Consider the following 15,130-nt stretch of genomic DNA (forward strand, 5'->3'; position numbering starts at 1 on the left):
TATGTAGCTGGAACCCAAAACAACCTGTTTGGCTTTGTTTAGGCTTATTACCCTTCTCTTTGCTAGGGTTATCAAGCATAGGTGTTTTGGTTCCATCTCAATAAACAGAGGACAAATAAGCTTGGATTGTTCTTTCGGTGGTCATTCACCCTGAGCCTAACCCTAACCCTAACCCTAACCCTAACCCGAACCCGAACCTGAACCCTAACCCTAATTCTAAACCTAACCCTAACCCTAACCCTAACTCTAACTCTCACTCTCACTCTCACTCTCACTCTCACTCTCACTCTCACCATAACCCTAACCCTAACCCTAACCCTAACCCTAACCCCAACCCCAACCATAACCGTAACCCTAACCCTAACCCTAACCCTAACCCTATCAAAGCGAAGTTTAATAAGCCTAAACAAAGCCAAAAAGGTTGTTTTGTGTTCCAGCTACATAGAAAGAAGAATCTTGGATTTCGCTTATGTCAGAGCTGCCCAAGGTCCCAGCTCACAAAGGACCAACGCCACTTCGTTGTTATATACAAAAGTCTTTATTGAAGTTCAGTTTGTCTTTCACATCAGCAGCGTGCAGCTCTACGTCTGAGACTCTAGACCGCCGAAGCTCCGTCTGAGGCTCCGCCCCCATACACCAGTTTAAGACCCGAGCCTTGCTCCACCTCTTCCTTTGCTCTTTCCTCCTCTGGGCCCTCCTGCCAGCTGGGTTCTCGCCCTTCCTAGGCTCATCTGACGCTGAGTCCCCTGAGTCTTCCCCCTGCCTCCGGCGGGCTTTAGGACCTGGTTCCCCATCTGGGCTTTCTGCTGTCCTGCGCGCCTGTGCATTTGAACTTGACGCGCGCGCCCAGCCGGCAACCTTCCTCCTGACCGTTACACTGCTCCTGTCACTGCTTCCCCCTTCGGGGAGGCTAGCTGGACCTGACCTTCCCTCCGTTCCCCCACTCTCCGATAGAGGCGTGGTCAGCCCTGACTCATCTTCACTCCCTGCTGGAGGAGATGCTGCCCCTGACACCTGGGACTCTTCCCCCCCACTATGCTCTGGTGGGGAAGCTGGTCCTGATCTCCAGCTGCTGCTTTGGGAGTCCCCGCTGGCCCCCCGTTCTTGGTGTGTTCCCACTGGGACCCCCCTTGCCCTGACCATCGGCGCCTCCTTCTGGGAATCTTCTGATTCGCTGGAGAAGCTCATGGAATCTCTCAGGTCACTGCCGTACTCCCCTACGCTGCCCTCAGATCCTTCCTCTTCGCTCTCCATCTCCTCTCTCCCCTGTGCCTCTGCTCCTGAGCCCCTGACATCCATCCCCCCTCGAAGCCCCCCTTCCCCCCTCCCCCTCTTCTGGGGCGGGTTCCGGGTGCTCCAGTGCTGTGGGGGTGAGTGTGGGATACAGTTCCTTCCCCCTGGCGTGCGGCCGACCAGTTGGAGCCGGCCAGCCCGTAATGGGCTCGTCGACGGCAATCTCCTCTGCTTCCATCTCTCTGCATTCGTGTTCGAACCCAAAGTCCTCCCCCAACACGTCCATGTCCGTCTCTCCCCCTGTTACCTCGGGTGATGCTGCGTGACAGGGCCCCCTCAGCAGTTCCCTGCTCCACCCCACCTCCGGTTGAGTTTCCCACCAATAAGAGTGGTCTGTGGCAGACCCCGAGGGAGAACCCTCCGGGGAGCTTGTGTCCGGCGCCGTCTCCTCAGCTGATGAGAACCCCTGGAACGTGCTGGTTGAAAGTGTGGGTGTGAAAAGCCAGTCGTCGAAATAATCTGCCGGCATAGGTCTGTGCGGGAAGAGTGCATGGAACTCGTCTTTGAGGTGGTGCTCCTCCAAGGTATAGTCCAGCACCCACCTGTTGGCGCTTGCCGGGGTACCTTCCCTGGCGAGGAGATATTCAACTCCCTCTTCCCCCCATCTTGAGTCTAAAATCTCCGTGACCTCGTTGAGTGGCGCCGCCCTCGGTGACCCCTCCCCCGTTGGCGACTTTCTGAGTGGGTGAGGTGCGGTCCCTGGCGCCTGAAACCTGTGGGGTTCCTTGTAGGGTGTGAGGACTGACCTATGCAACACCGGGTGCATTCTGGAGCCCTCCGGGAGTGTCAACCGGAAGGCCACTGGGTTGATTTGTGCCTCGACTTGGCAAGGCCCTAGCTGCTTGTGTTTGAGCTTCTTCTTAGCTAACGTTCTGGCCGGCACTGCCTGGGCCGCTAACCAGACCCAGTCCCCCACCTGGATGTCTTCCCCGACTCTCCTGTGCCTGTCTGCCTGCACTTTGTAGGCGTGTTTTGCTAGTTCCAAGGTCCTGCGGAGTTGCTCGTGGACCTCCTGTAACTCTGCTGCCAAGTGCTCTGCTCCCCGTGGCTCCCCCTCCCCCTTCGTCTCTAACCCCGGGAAGGTTCTGGGATGCCGCCCATTGTTGGCGAAGAACGGTGTCACCCCTGTAGACCCGTGCTTCGTGTTGTTGTAGGCAAACTCGGCCAGCGGTAGGTAGTCCACCCAGGTCGAGGGCTGTTGATTCGCATAGCATCACAGGTACTGCTGCATGATGGCGTTGACCCTCTCTGCTTGTCCGTTGGTCTGCGGGTGTCGTGCCGACGCTAAGTTGATCTTGACGTTCAGGATGCCCAGAAGCTTCTGCCAGAAGCTCGAGACGAATTGGCGACCACGGTCGGACAGGATGGACCATGGTAAGCCGTGAACTTTGAACACGTGTTCTACGAACAGCTTGGCGGTCTGTTCCGCTGTGGCCACCTTCGCGCAAGGAATGAAGTGCGCCATCTTGGTGAACAGGTCGATGACCACGAGTACCGCTGTTTTGCCTCGCGAGCTGGGCAGATCTGTGACAAAGTCCAGGGCCACCCTCTCCCACGGTTCGAGCGGCGTCTGTAGCGGTTCCAGCAGTCGCGCCGGCTTCCTATGCACTGGTTTGGCCCTTTCGCATGTGTCACACCTAGAGACGTAATCCGCGACCTCTCCCCTCATCTGGGGCCACCAAAAGTCTCTGGCCACTAATTCCGCCGTCTTGTCCTTGCCGAAGTGCCCAGCACTGGGCGCGTCGTGTAACTGCTGCAGGACTTTCGCGCGGAGGTCGTCTCCCGGCACGTAGAGAGCCCCTTTGTGGGTGAGCAGCCCGTCGCGTATCTGGAACTCGCCGTCCTTCGCTGTGCCTCTCCGCACCTCCTCCATTTTGAATTGTGCGAAGGCATCCGTCTGCAGCGCGCGACACACTGCGTCCAGGTCCACGGTGGCTGAAGCGCATTCCCACGCTTTCGGTGCGAAAATGTGTTTGGCCGCCACCGGTGCCGCTTCCTCGAGATACTGCGGTTTCCTGGATAGTGCATCTGCCATGACGTTGTTGTCTCCCGGGATGTATTCTATCCGGAAGTCGAAATCCGCAAAGAACTCCGCCCAGCGGATGTGTCTCTGGTTCAGGAACCGCGCCGTGCGCCAGTACTCCAGGTTCTTATGGTCCGTGCGGACCTGCACAGTGTGTCTGGCTCCGATGAGGAAGTGCCGCCACGCCTTGAAGGCTGCATGAATGGCCAGCAAGTCCCTGTCCCAGATGGTGTAGTTCTGTTCCGACTTGTCCACCCAGTAGCTCCCTGCCATCGACCGTGACAACGTTTAGGGGCATTGTGGCTGGCAGGAGCGCTATGCGATGTAGCTTGATGAAGTCCACTCCTACAAAGTCTGCATTACTACCAGAGTCAATGGTGATAGGGACTTCCAGGGTGTGTCCATTGGGCAGCTGGAGCGATGCGGTGAGTTGCACCACTGGTTTGGGTGGGAGGGGGTCTGTGGGGTGCAAAATCTCTGGGGACTGCTTCACTGATTCGCCTGGCTGGGCCCCAGTGCCTCTGCCTCCAACCAGGCTTCGTCGTTTCCCTGCAGCTGTTCCCCCTGCTGAACTGCTCCCCTTACTGTTGCTGAGGCTGCAGTGTGCTTCTGGATCCTCTGGGGACACTCTTTGGCCATGTGCTGTGCACTGTCGCAGATAAAACACTTCCTGTTCCCTCTAAGAGCCTTCGCCTTGACTGCTCCTGGTGGTTGGGCTCCGGTTGCTGTCTGAGCCCTGGCACCACCTTTCTCCATCGGCTCTTCTCCCCCCCCCCCAGTGGAGGCGTGGATTGCGCGTGCCCTGTCTCCCTGGGTAGGAAGGGAGTTGTTCTGGCTGGTGTGCGTGCCATACGTCCCTCATCCCTGCTCCAAGGGCGTTCTTCCAGGCGCACTCCTATCGCCAGCGCTCTCTGGACGACTTCTGCGGTATTGTTAGGTCTCTCCCCCCTCGCCAGCTCATCTTTCACGGCCCCATTTAGCCCCTCCCAGAACAGATCCCTCACGTCAGCTGAGTCCTTCTCCCAGCCCAGCACATTAACTAGCGCAAAAAAGCGGGAGTGATATTGTCTCACCGTGGCTCTGCCTTGCTTCAGCCCGTACATTTCCCTCCTGGCCACATCCACATCTACCGTTGATTTAAAACAAGAGTCCATAGCCTCGATAAATGCTTTTGAATCTTGGAGGGCGGGATTATTTTCGCGCCATAAATTGCGCAGCCACGATTTAGCTTCCCCATGCAGATGAGTTATTATGAAGCCTACTTTCTCCTCCTCATCTCTAAAGTCTTTCCGAAGCAAATTGAGCGCGAGAACTATGTCTGCTCTGAAGTTAGGATACTGCTCCAGGTTCCCGTCGAAATGGGCTACGATGCTGCCCCCCCGTTTCCCGAGGCCAACTCCCTCCGGCTTGGGTCCTGGCAGCCCCTCTTTGCCCCAACGTTCCCACCTGGCTTGCAGATCTTATTACAAGCGAGTTGTAATAAGCCTAAACAAAGCCAAGCAGGTTGTTTTGTGTTACAGCTACATAGAAAGAAGAATCTTGGATTTCACTTATTTCAAGTCGTTTTCTTTGGAGTTAATGCACATTGACCCAGAAATCGCAAAGTGTATGTAATGAAACCAAAATAACACAACACCTTCTTTTTGCTTCCGTATGCGTAGAAAGAAGACGAAGAAGCTTTGATTGGACTTATTACAATTCGCATGGTGTTTTTTGGGTGTGCACCAGAATCACACCCAACCAAAGCAAAAAGGTGTTTTGGGTTCCACCTACATAAAAGAAGATGCTAAAGCCCTGATTGGGCTTATTTCAAATTGGTGTTTTTTTGGTTAGAATGCACATTCACCCAAAAATCGCAGAATGACATGTTTTTTATCAGCCGAAATCAAGCGTAGGTGTTTTGGTTCCATCTCAATAGAAGGAGGACAAATAAGCTTGGATTGTTCTTTCGGTGGTCATTCACCCGAACCCGAACCCGAACCCTAACCCTAACCCTAACCCTAACCCTAACCCTAACCTTAACCCTAACCCTAACTCTAACCCTAACCCTAACCCTAACCCTAACCCTAACCCTAACCCTAACCCCAACCCTAACCCTAAACCTAACCCTAATCCTAGCAAAGCGAAGTGTAATAAGCCTAAACAAAGCCAAACAGGTTGTTTTGTGTTTTGGGTTCCATCCAGTCAGCAAAAAGGTGTTTTGTGTTCCATCCAGTCAGTCTGACATCAATACCAGGGAAGATTCTGGAGCAGATAATTAAGCAAACAGTCTGTGAGCGCCTAAAAAGGAAAGCTGTGATCACCAATAGTCAGCATGGATTTCTGAAAAATAAGTCATGTCAGACTAACCTGATCTCATTTTTTGACAGAATTACAAGCCTGGTAGATGAAGGGAACGCAGTGGATGTAGCCTACTTTCATTTCAGCAAGGCATTTGACAAGGTGCCTGTCAGGGGTTCAGGAGCAGAGGAACAGGGGAGGAAGGAAATGGATAGCGAAGGGGAAGAATCTGAGGGCAGCGTACGGGGGTATGACAGTGACCCGAGAGATTCCATGAGCTTCTCCAGCGGATCGGAAGATTCCCAGAAGGAGGCGCCGATGGTCAGGGCAAGGGGGGTCCCAGGGGGGACGCACCAGAAACAAGGGGCCAGCGGGGACTCCCAAAGCAGCAGCGGGAGATCAGGACCAGCTTCCCCACCAGAGCGTAGTGGGGGGGAAGAGTCCCAGGTGTCAGGACCAGCGTCTCCCCCAGCAGGGAGAGAAGATGAGTCAGGGCTGACCACGCCTCTATCGGAGAGTGGGGGAACGGAGGGGAGGTCAGGTCCAGCTAGCCCCCCCCCCGAAGGGGGAAGCAGTGACAGGAGCTGTGTAACGGTCAGGAGGAAGGTTGCCGGCTGGGCGCTCGCGCCAAGTTCGAATGTACAGGCGTGTGGGACAGCAGAAAACCCGGATTGGGAACCAGGTCCTAAAGCCCACCAGAGGCAGGGGGAAGATTCAGGGGACTCAGCGTCAGAAGAGTCTAGGAAGGGCAAGACCCCAGCGGACGGGCGGAACCAGAGGAGGAAAGAGCAAAGGAAGAGGTGGAGCAAGGCCAGAGTCTTAAACTGGTGTCTGGGGGGAGGAGACTCAGACGGAGCTTCGGCGGTCTAGAGTTTCAGACGTAGAGCTGCACGCCGCGGCTGTGGAAGCGAAACTCAACTTCAATAAAGACTTTTGTATATAACAATGAACCGGCGTTGGTCCTTTGTGAGCTGGGACCTTGGGCAGCTCTGACAGTGCCCCATGATATTCTTGTAAAGAAGCTGGTAAAATGCAGTCTTGACTATGCTACCACTCAGTGGATTTCTAACTGGCTGACTGACCGAACCCAAAGGGTGCTCATCAATGGTTCCTCTTCATCCTGGAGAAGAGTGACTAGTGGGGTGCCATAGGGTTCTGTCTTGGGCCCGGTCTTATTCAACATCTTTATCAACGACTTGGATGATGGACTCAAGGGCATCCTGATCAAATTTGCAGATGACACTAAACTGGGAGGGGTGGCTAACACCCCAGAGGACAGGATCACACTTCAAAACGACCTTGACTGATTAGAGAACTGGGCCAAAACAAACAAGATGAATTTTAACAGGGAGAAATGTAAAGTATTGCACTGGGGGAAAAAAATGAGAGGCACAAATACAAGATGGGTGACACCTGGCTTGAGAGAAGTACATGTGAAAAGGATCTAGGAGTCTTGGTTGACCACAAACTTGACATGAGCCAACAGTGTGACGCGGCAGCTAAAAAAGCCAATGCAATTCTGGGCTGCATCAATAGGAGTATAGCATCTAGATCAAGGGAAGTAATAGTGCCACTGTATTCTGCTCTGGTCAGAGCTCACATGAAGTACTGTGTCCAGTTCTGGGCACCACAGTTCAAGAAGGACACTGACAAAATGGAACGTGTCCAGAGGAGGGCAACCAAAATGGTTTAAGGTCTGGAAACGATGTCTTATGAGGAACGGCTAAGGGAGTTGGGCATGTTTATCCTGGAGAAGAGGAGGTTAAGGGGTGATATGATAGCCATGTTCAAATATATAAAAGGATGTCACATAGAGGAGGGAGAAAGGTTGTTTTCTGCTGCTCCAGAGAAGCGGACACGGAGCAATGGATCCAAACTACAAGAAAGAAGATTCCACCTAAACATTAGGAAGAACTTCCTGACAGTAAGAGCTGTTCGACAGTGGAATTTGCTGCCAAGGAGTGTGGTGGAGTCTCCTACTTTGGAGGTCTTTAAGCAGAGGCTTGACATCCATATGTCAGGAGTGCTCAGATGATGTTTCCTGCTTGACAGGGGGTTGGACTCGATGGCCCTTGTGGTCTCTTCCAACTCTATGATTCTATGATTCTACATAAAAAGAAGATGATAAAGCTGTGATTGGGTTATTTCAAATTGGTGTTTTTGGGGTTAGAATGTACATTCACCCAAAAATCGCAGAGTGACATGTTTTTATCAGCCCAAATCAAGGATAGGTGTTTTGGTTCCACCTCAATAGAAAGAGGACAAATAAGCTTGGATTGTTCTTTCAGTGGTCATTCACCCTGACCCTAACCCTGACCCTAACCCTAACCCTAACCCTAACCCTAACCCTAACCCTAACCCTAACCCTAACCCTAACCCTAACCCTAACCCTAACCCTAACCCTAACCCTAACCTTAACCCCAACCCTAACCCTAACCCTAACCCGAACCCGAACCTGAACCCAAACCCGAACCCGAACCCGAACCCGAACCCGAACCCGAACCCTAAACCCAATCCGAACCCGAACCCGAACCTTAACCCGAACCCTAACCCTAACCCTAACCCTAACCCTAACCTTAACCTTAACCTTAACCTTAACCTTAACCTTAACCCTAACCCTAACCCTAACCCTAACCCGAACCCTAACCCTAACCCTAACCCTAACCCTAACCCTAACCCTAACCCTAACCCTGACCCTAACCCCAACCCCGACCCTAACCCCAACCCCACCCTAACCCTGACCCTAGCAAAGCGAAGTTAAATAAGGCTAAACAAAGCCAAACAGGTTGTTTTGTGTTCCAGCTACATAGAAAGAAGAATCTTGGATTTCGCTTATATGAAGTCTTGTTCTTTGGTGTTAATGCACATTGACCCAGAAATCGCAAAGTGTGTGCAATGAGAGCAAAATAACACAACACCGCCTTTTCGCTTCCATATGCGTAGAAAGAAGCCGAATAAGCTTTGATTGGTCTTATTTCAATTCGCATGGTGTTTTTTGGGAATCACCCCCGACGATAGCAAAAAGGTGTATTGAGTGCTGTCAGGGGTTCAGGGACAGAGGCACAGGGGAGGCAGGAGATGGAGAGCGATTGGGAAGAATCCCAGGACAGCAAGGAGGAGGATGACATTGGCCCGAGGGATTCCATGAGCCTCTCCAGCGAATCAGAGGATTCCCAGAAGGGGGCGCCTGTGGTCAGGACAAGGGGGGTCCCAGGGGGGACGCATCAGGGACAAGGGGCCAGCAGGGAATCCCAAAGCGGCAGCTGGAAATCAGGACCGGCTTCCCCACCAGAGCGTGGCGAGGGGGGGGGAGTTCCAGTGTGTCAGGGGAAGTAGCTCCGTCAGCAGGAGTGGAGGGAAGGTCAGAACAAGCCATCTTCCCGGAAGGGGAGGGGAGCAGTGAAGGGAGTAATGTAACGATCAGAAGGAAGGTTGGGAGTTGGGCACCGCGCGCCAAGTTCAAATGTACAGGCACGCGGGAAAACAGAGAGCCCGGATGAAGAGCCAGGTCCTAAAGCCCGCAGGAGGGAGGGGGAGCAATCTGGGGATTCGGCATCAGAGGAATCCAGGAGGGGCGAAACCCCGGCGGGCAGGAAGACCCTGCGGAAAAGGGAAGAAAGAAGGAGGTGGAGCAGAGCAAGGCTCTTAAACTGGTGCAGGGGAGGGTCTGACTCAGAGGGGACTTCAATGGTCTAGCGTTACAGACGTAGAGCTGCGCGCCGCGGCTGTGAAGCTGATAATGAACTTCAATAAACATTTCTGTATATAAAGAGCAACCGGCGTTGGTCCTTTGTGAGCTGGGACCTGAGGCAGCCCTGACAGTAAGTCCCCTCTCTACCTGCAATTTTTTTTTTTTTTTTGCAAGCTCACGAAGTTTGGCAGACATGACTACGGAGGAGCAGCTGGCAGCCCTGCAGAACGCAGTCTCGCAGCTTTCCACTGAGGTAGTGGTCTCCAGAAAGAAAGGAGAGGAAGCAGAAGCGCGTTGCAAGGATCTGCAAGCCAGGTGGGAACGTGCGTGCAAGGAAGGGTTCCCGGGGTCCAGGTCAGAGGGAATTGGACTCGGAAAGCGGGGGGGCAGCTTGGTAGCCCACTTCGATGGGAATCTGCAGCACTATCCCAGTTTCAGAGCAGATGTCATTTATGCGCTGAATTTGCTTCGGAAGGACTTTAGAGATGAGGAGGAGAAAGTGGGCTTCATAATATCCCACCTGCATGGGGAAGCTAAAGCCTGGCTGCGCAATTTATGGCGCGACGTGGATCCTGCCCTAAGGGATTCAGACGCATTCATCGCGGCCATGGACGCTTGTTTCCAATCTACCGTGGATATAGACGTAGCAAGACGAGAAATGCATGGATTGCGCCAGGGCAAGGCTACAGTGCGACAATACCACTCCCGCTTCTTTGCATTGCTGAATGTGCTGGGCTGGGAAAAGGACTCCGTGGCAGTGAGAGATTTGTTCTGGGAGGGGCTCAATGCATCCGTCAAAGATGAGCTGGCAAGGGGGGACAGACCTCGGACCATCGCAGAGGTGGTACAGAGAGCGCTCACGATAGGAGTGCGCCACGAAGAACGCCCTTGGCACAGTGATGAGGGTCGCCAGGTGCGCGCACCAGCTAGAACGCCTCCTTTTCTTCCCAGGGACCTAGGGCACACGCACCCCACGCCTCCGCTGGGGGAAGGGGAGGAACCAATGGAGATTGGTGATGCCAAGGCTCAGACGGCAGCCAGAGCCCCAGCACAAGGAGCAGCCAAGATGAAGCCTCCTAGAGGGGGCAGGAAGTGTTACATCTGTGACAGTGCGCAACACATGGCCAAAGAGTGTCCCCAGAGGCTCCAGAAGCACACTGCAGCCTTGGCAACAGTAAAAGAAGCAGTGCAGCGGGGGGGGGGGCAGCTTCAGGGAAACGACAATGCCTGGCTGGAAGCAGAAGCACTGGGGCCCAGCCAGGCAAGTCAATGAAGCAGTCCTCAGAGATCTTACAACCCACAGACCCCCTCCCACCCAAACCAGTGGTGCAGCTCACCGCATCGCTCCAGTTGCCAAGTGGACTCACCCTGGAAGTCCCTATTACCATTGACTCTGGAAGTAACGCGGACTTCGTGGGGGCGGAGTTCATTAAGCAGCATCGCATAGTGCTCCTACCAGCCACGCTTCCCTTAAACGTCATCACAGTCGATGGCAGGAAGCTGCTGGGCAGGCAGGTGGTACACCAAACACCACCCATGGTGATGCAGATTGGAAATCACCGCGAGGTCATCAGCTTCAACGTCACCCACCTGTCAGACACACCTATATTTTTTTTTTTTTAATTTTTTTTTTTTTTTAATAAATTTTTATTGGTTTTACAGCATTTTTTAAAAAGAACAAACAAACACAAAACAAAACAAACATACAAAATACTTTCAAAGATATTTTCATAAACCTCTTTTCTTGGACTTCCCCATACCCCCCCTCTCTGCATCCCGGTGTCCATATTTGAACTAGCAACTCCCAGTTGTTACTTTCTAATCTCTGTCATCTTAGTCCTCCTTTATTATCTAACCTTGTATCCCTGTACCCTGTTACTTCTAGTAACCACAACATTTTAACATTCGTTGAGTTTATAGTAGTCCTTAAGATAGCTCTTAAATTTTTTCCATTCTTCTTCCACCATCTCTTTACGTTGGTCACGGATTCTGCCTGTCATCTCAGCCAGTGTCATGTAGTCCATCACTTTCATCTGCCATTCTTCCAGAGTAGGTAAATCTTGTGTCTTCCAGTACTTTGCGATGAGTATTCTTGCTGCTGTTGTGGCATACATAAAGAAATTTCTATCTTTCTTTGTCACCAATTGGCCGACAATGCCCAAGAGAAAGGCCTCTGGTTTTTTAGAAAATGTACATTTAAGTACCTTTTTCATTTCATTATAGATCATTTCCCAGAAGGCCTTTATCTTCGGGCATGTCCACCAAAGGTGGTAAAAAGTACCTTCAGTCTCTTTACATTTCCAACATTTATTATCGGGCAAATGATAGATTTTTGCCAGCTTGACTGGGGTCATGTACCACCTGTATACCATTTTCATAATGTTTTCCTTTACGGCATTACATGCCGTAAATTTGATACCGGTGTTCCATAACCATTCCCAGTCATCTGACATAATGTTGTGTCCAACATCCTGCGCCCACTTAATCATAGCAGATTTAACTGTTTCATCCTGTGTGTTCCATTTCAACAGCAAGTTATACATTCTAGATAAATTCTTAGTATTGGGTTCTAGCAGTTCGGTCTCTAGTTTTGATTTCTCCACTTGGAAACCGATTTTCCTATCCTGTTTAAAAATTTCCATTATTTGGCGATATTGAAACCAATTTTCTACTTTGTGCTTCAGTTTCTCCTGACTTTGTAGTTTAACCTTGTCTCCATCCTGTTCTAAAATTTCCCAATACTTCGGCCATCCGACCTCCATATTGAGTTTCTTCACTGCTTTAGCCTCCACTGGTGACACCCATCTAGGGGTTTTATTTTCCAATAAGTCTTTGTATCTTATCCAGACATTAAATAATGCTTTTCTAACAATATGATTTTTAAAGGTACTGTTAACCTTGTCATACCAAAGATATGCATGCCAACCAAAAGCATTATTGAAGCCTTCCAGATCCAAGATGTCTGTATTCTCGAGGAGCATCCATTCTTTCAGCCAGCAAAACGCTGCTGCCTCATAGTACAATTTTAAGTCCGGCAGGGCAAAACCCCCTCTTTCTTTAGCGTCAGTCAGTATTTTAAATTTAATTCGGGGCTTTTTGCCCTGCCAGACAAATTTCGAAATGTCTTTGTGCCACCTCTTAAAACATTCCATCTTATCAAGAATCTGCAAGGTCTGAAACAAAAATAACATTCTAGGCAATACATTCATTTTAATTACTGCAATTCGGCCTAACATTGACAGTTTCAGATTTGACCATATTTCTAGATCTTTTTTAATCTCTGACCAACATTTTTCATAATTGTCCTTATACAAATTAACATTCTTAGGTGTTAAATAAACCCCTAGGTATTTGACTTTCTTAACCACTGTCAAACCTGTTTCCTCCTGAAATTTCTCCTTTTCCATGTCTGTTAGGTTTTTCCCTAAGACTTTAGTTTTTTGCTTATTCAACTTAAATCCGGCCACCTGGCCAAATTGTTGAATTATTTCTAAAACCCTTTTCGTACTAGTGTTTGGCTCTTGCAAAGTCAATACTAGGTCATCTGCATACGCTCTTAACTTGTAGTGTTTAGCTCCGACCTGCACACCTTTGACCTGCTGGTCATTTCTTATCATATTCAGCAACACCTCCAGAACCGAAATGAAAAGTAATGGGGAAATTGGGCACCCCTGCCGAGTTCCTTTTTCTATCTTAAGTTCCTCAGTCACAACATTATTTACAATCAACTTAGCTTTTTGTTCGGAATATATTGCAGCCATACCATTCTCAAAACCCTGGCCTACCCCCATCCCATGAAGATTCTTCCTCATAAAACTCCAAGAGATATTATCAAAGGCTTTCTCCGCGTCCACAAAGATCAATACTGCTTTAGTGTTTATATTCACCTCCAGCTTTTCCAAAATGTCTATTACATTCCTTACATTGTCCGCTAGGTGTCTTTTAGGGAGAAAGCCTGCTTGGTCTTTATGAATCTTCTCCATCAAAACTCTTTTAAATCTTTTTGCCAAAATGTCTGCAAAAATTTTGTAATCCACATTAAGGAGTGATATCGGGCGGTAGTTCTTGAGTTGGGTCTTTTCAGTCTCTGACTTTGGTATGAGTGAAATATATGCCTCTTTCCACGATTCAGGTGCCCTTTTTCCTTCAAGTATCTCATTACAAACTTCTCTTAATGGTTGAATCAACCATTCCTTCAGCGATTTGTAGTATCTAGAAGTCAGTCCATCTGGTCCCGGAGATTTGCCCAATTGCATATTCTGAATGGCAGCCTCTATCTCTTGTTCTGAGATTCTCTGGTTCAAGTCCATCTTACTTTGCTGAGAGATATTTTGTAATCCATATCTTCCAAGGAATTTGTCTATATCTTCTTCATTTTGCGGGCCTTGGGTATAAAGTTTTTTGAAATAACTTAGAAAGCAATTTCTAATTTCATTAGGTTTAGATATACTCTTTCCATCAACCTCTAGGCTTGTAACTGTATTTAGTTTCTGCCTTTTCTTCAATTGCCATGCCAAAAGTTTACCACATTTATTTGCTGATTCAAAAGTCTTTTGCTTCATTTGCTTTATCTTCCATTCAATCTCTTGGTTCATCAACTCCATATATTGAGTTTGATATAACTTGATCTCTCTTAAAATGTCCTGAGACTTTATCAATGTCCATGGACTTGATAGACATTTGGAGAACAAGGAACCCTCTGGAGAGAGAGGGAACCTTTTTCTCCCAAGCAATGATGACCTGGACCAGAATTGACCAAATCTGGGTTACTAGTGGACTGGCTCCAAAGATTAAGAAAGTGGAAATCTGCCCAAAAACTTGCTCCGACCATAACGCCGTGAAGATGGAGATGAAACTCACAATAACTGGTCAATTTAGATGGAGAATGAATGACACCCTCTTTCGAGACAAGGAGATTCTTACGAAGGCCCAAAAGACCCTAAAAGACTATTTTGAAATAAATTTGAGGACCGACGTGGAGAAAAGAGTGATCTGGGACGCAAGTAAAGCGGTTATGAGAGGATTTTTGATTCAACAAAATTCAATAAAGAGGAAAAAACAAAATGAGAAAAAAGAGAAGATCTTGGAAATGATAAAGGAAGGAGAGAGGAAATTGAGAACACACCTATAGTGTTAGGCATGAGTTGGCTAGATAGACACAGCCCAGCTTTAGCGTGGTACCAGCGGCAGCTGACCTTCGGCTCATCCTACTGCGCACAGCACTGCATCCAGACCGGCCAGGAAGAGGAGGGCCAGGAGGATGGGCAGCAGATGCACCTAGGCATGGTGCAGGCGGTGCCCCACAAGTACAAGGAGTTTTTGGAGGTCTTCTGCGAAAAGGAGGCTGACCAGGTGCCCCCTCACCGGCCCTACGACTGCGCGATTGACCTCCTGCCAGGGGCGACGCTGCCGACGGGGAAGCTGTATTCCATGTCCGAGGACGAGATGCAGGAACTCAGGGAGTTCATAGAGCACAATTTGAAGCGGGGATTCATCCAAGAATCAAAGGCAGTGGGGGGTAGTCCCGTGTTTTTCGTGAAGAAGAAGGACACGCCCCAAAAGAGATTGATCGTAGATTACAGGCTCATAAACTCGAAGACAAAGCCCAAAGCCTTCCCCATGCCCAAGATCGACGACCTGCTCGCGATGGTGCGGAAGGGGAGGATCTTCACCAAGTTGGATCTACGCGGCGCATACAATCTCATACGCATGCGGGAGGGCGATGAGTGGAAGACGGCCATGTTTACGCAGTTAGGCACCTATGAATACAAAGTTATGCCGTTTGGTCTCCAAAATGGCTCCCACTGCTTCCAAGCGTTTATGCACCACGTGTTGGCGGGACT

Source organism: Podarcis bocagei (assembly GCF_964188305.1).
Source record: "Podarcis bocagei genome assembly, chromosome: W".
NCBI classification, from domain to species: Eukaryota; Metazoa; Chordata; class Lepidosauria; order Squamata; family Lacertidae; genus Podarcis; species Podarcis bocagei.